We start from the raw sequence: 3,438 nt of genomic DNA, 5'->3' as shown, positions 1-3,438 counted from the left end.
AGGTTGCTCAGCGTCTCCACCATGCGGAGCCTGAGGAGGGGAGCGAGTGCCAGGCGAGGGGCAGAGGCACACGGGCACCTGCCCCCAGCCCGGCCAGCCCGGCCAGTTACCGAGCCGAAACCTCCTCGATCTTCTCGAACGTCCGGGCCACGGCCAGATAAGGGACCCTGAGGAAGGAAAGGGGACACACGCACTGTCCCTCCGCCCGCTGCCTCCCCACGCCTCCTGGGGACGGCCTTGCGAACTCCCAAATGTGAACGTATGCCACAGGGAACCCCCTCCCTCCCCAAAGTTTTCCCTCTGTCCCCTTCAATGCTGCTGTGTCCCCAAAACACGATGGGACAGATTTGACAGTTTCCTCCAACGGAGGCCTCGGTGAGAGGCGCCCCACAGCGACAGGGACTGGAGAGACAGCGTTGGGGGGAGGCTCACTTTTGGCCCTGCTTCCAGCAGGCGTCTTCAACGGGATGGTAGCTGTTCTGGGCAGGATTGTAGCCGGATGGCTCCGGCGGGCTGTGGAGGCAAAGGGGACAGAGGGTGGGCAGGTGCCTGGTCATGGAGAAGACAGTCCTCCAGCACCGGCTGAGCCCCTCCAGGCCAGGCTGCTCCAGGCCCAGACGTGAGAGCGAAGTCTGCCGACATGGAGCTCACGTTCCAGTGGGAGGGTCTTGCGAGGGGCGGGGGAAGAAAACACACAGACACACATGCACGCGCACACACAGACAACAGACACAAACACACAGGTAAGTAATGCTAGATTTTAAGAAATGCTTCTGAAACCAAAACCAGGTCGGGGAGAGAGGCGGCTGGGGAAGGCCTGAGGGTGGACACGTGGGTGTCAGGGAGAAGAGCACTCTGGGCGGCGGGACAGCAAGTGCAAAGGCCCTGAGACCTGAGACACAGACTCTCCCACCCTGTCTGAGGAACAGAACCAGGGCCGGCAGGGTTACAGCGGACGACATGAGCTGACTGTTTCTGAGTCTGCTCCAAGAGGCCGGGGACCCCTCCGGGCTTCTCAGCCACGCTGTCCCCCACGCACGCACGGGGTGGGGCCGGCAGGGCACCTGCCGGGGCTGCACTGCGCACACATCTGCTGGTGTCAGCCCGCAGACGCGGACTCCTCCCGGTTTCCCGGGCGAGGATCCTGGGCGCAGAGTGGCTGACCGGCAGGGCCCCTAGACTGCGCCCGGCACCTCTGCGTCGCAAACGCCACCAGATGGGCCTCGCGCTGCCCTGGCTGCAGTCAGACCCATGGGGGTCACGCCTGCTCCATCACCGCCAGCTGCGGCGCCCTGAGGACGCAGCTTCTCCAAACCCGTGTCTCCATCGCATGGTGGAGCCACCGAGCCCTCCCACGATGTGCCGTCACAGGGTCAAGCAAGACGCTCAGGTGAGGCTCCCACATCTCCGGGCATTTTGCAGAGAACATTTTTAAAACAACCCTGGTTTCCCAGCCTCAGGCCTGTATCTGTACCAAAACGGGGGCGCGGAAGGGGCTGGAGAAGACTCAGGATCTCCTCAGCTCTCCAGAGTGATTCCGGTGCCAGGCGGGGTGTGGGTGCTGAGCTGGGCGGAGCAGGTGCCCAGCGAGCGGCACAGACTCGATAGCGGGTAGAAAGTTCTACAGCCAGACCGCCTGGCCCCCGTCCGGGGCCTCAGCGGGCACTGCACTCACACAATAACGGCAGCAGCTGCAACCTGCTGAGGTCGGCCGTGGCCAGACGGCCAGCTCTGGGGACGGACCGCCCCAGAAAGGCTGCCGCTCCCCCAAGGCGACGCAGCCGGCGAAGGTGGAGCTGGGATTCTCACGACGGCGTTCTGCCTCGTGCCTGCGTTTCCCATCGCGAAATGGGGACCGCGTCGGCACAGATGGCGCTCCGCCGGCCTGGCGCGGCCACCCGCGGAGCAGAAGCTGTGCTCTGCCATCGACACATCCCCACACAAAGGTGAGAGAGACAAGGTCCCGAGGGTTTGTCTCCTGCGGGCAGCCATCAGAGATGGACGAACGATTAGGCTCGGAATCGCATTAAAAAAGTCACAGTATCCCACGGAATAAACAGGATGGAAGACTTTACGTGTAGGACGCTGATTCTGTTAGAGAAACTCACTCATAAACACAAGGGCACAGACGCACACCCGAGAGGCTAGATGCGGCGGTGGGGCGGAGCCCAGGCTTTGGAATCAGGGGGATCCGGGGCCCAGACCTGGCCCCACTGCCACCGTCCCCCACGGGACCCCTGCGGGGATGAAGCGACGCGGCCTAACAGAATCCTCGGGCGTCGCCGCCGGCACACAGGTGTTCGAGAAAGGAGGCGACTGTCCCCACGGCGCAGCCGCACCCCGAAATGGCACCGTTCGACCTCAGCTGGGTCCAAGACCGGCACTACGAATCCCTCAAACATCTCTGCTGGAATAATTAGGGTCGAAAGGACTCTGTGGTTCTGTCTCCTTTGCGGAGGCCTCGGATCCGATCGAGGCGACGCTGGCTCACGGTGCGATCCCTTCCGGCCCACTGTCCCCTCTAAGCGGCGCACTCACTCACCCCTCGGGCGCCTCCTTCCTTGGGGTGCCAGACCCCTCTTCTCTCACTTCTGTTTTGGCTGCCGGCTTCCGGGGAGCTGGGAAGGAAGCCAGGAAATTGTGGGTCCCTCCCCTCCTGGTAGCCGCCCCGTCGCCCCGGAGGGGGTGTCCAGCCAGGAGGGATGGGTTGGACCTAACTCGAGGGCAGGCCACAGGGATCTGCGGCTGTCTTAAGAAAGTGCCACCTGCCCGCCCCCTGCACCGCCCCGGGAGGTGACCGGGAGAAACGCACCGAAGAAACTGTTGAGCGTCTTGGGACCCCTGGCGAGAGGCTTCGCCCGGTCCTCCTCCCGCAGCCCCTGGCCCACGGCCGCCCCGGGCTCTGCACCGCTTCCTGCCGGGGGCTCTGCTTCTGACGAGCGAGAGGTCAGGCGAGAGGTCAGACGGTGACGATGCAGACTTTCCCACCGCGAGTCTTTCTTTTTTAACCCCAAGGTCGTTCTGACCCTGCGGATGGAAAACCTGACCCATCCTGCCCTTTGCCTTTCTCTAGCGGATGTACTGAGCCTCGAGCCTGAGGCTTTTCCGCCAGTACTAACCCACGGAATTCCAGCACGCGGCCTGACCCCGGAGACCTACGGAGAGCGACACAGAGAAATCCCGGCCCGACAAGGAGGCAGCGGCCCCGCTCCTGCAGCTGCAGAGAGGCAGGTCTGAGCCGCACCCTAAAAATGTCCCCGGGGCATTGCTTCTGACACAGCAGCCCCACACGCACCGGAAGGCGGGGCTTGATCTGCGACCTGCGGGGTAACACCAGCCTCTAAAATCCCCTAAACTGGCCTAAGATTCCCAGTTATCTAACTCCGAAAATGATTGCTCAAGTAATGACACTTGGTAGCTACGAGCTCGGAATGCTCT

The 3,438-nt window shown here is 63.1% G+C and overlaps 1 long non-coding RNA gene across 1 annotated transcript in view; it reads right to left on the bottom strand.

The window, feature by feature from the left end:
* Positions 1 to 3,438, bottom strand: part of LOC105310160 — a 5,741-nt gene continuing 2,303 nt past the window's right edge. Inside the window, exons 3-7 of the long non-coding RNA XR_897464.2 lie at positions 2,813 to 2,932; positions 2,543 to 2,618; positions 433 to 513; positions 111 to 167; positions 1 to 30 (exon numbers count right to left, since the gene is read on the bottom strand). This is a non-coding gene — a long non-coding RNA (uncharacterized LOC105310160). The remainder of the gene's footprint in view (positions 31 to 110; positions 168 to 432; positions 514 to 2,542; positions 2,619 to 2,812; positions 2,933 to 3,438) is intronic.

This window comes from Pteropus vampyrus, unplaced genomic scaffold (genome assembly GCF_000151845.1).
Source record: "Pteropus vampyrus isolate Shadow unplaced genomic scaffold, Pvam_2.0 Scaffold1303, whole genome shotgun sequence".
NCBI lineage: Eukaryota > Metazoa > Chordata > Mammalia > Chiroptera > Pteropodidae > Pteropus > Pteropus vampyrus.
The sequence above is the reverse complement of the archived record's forward strand: the minus strand, read 5'-3'. Positions and strand labels throughout refer to the sequence as shown.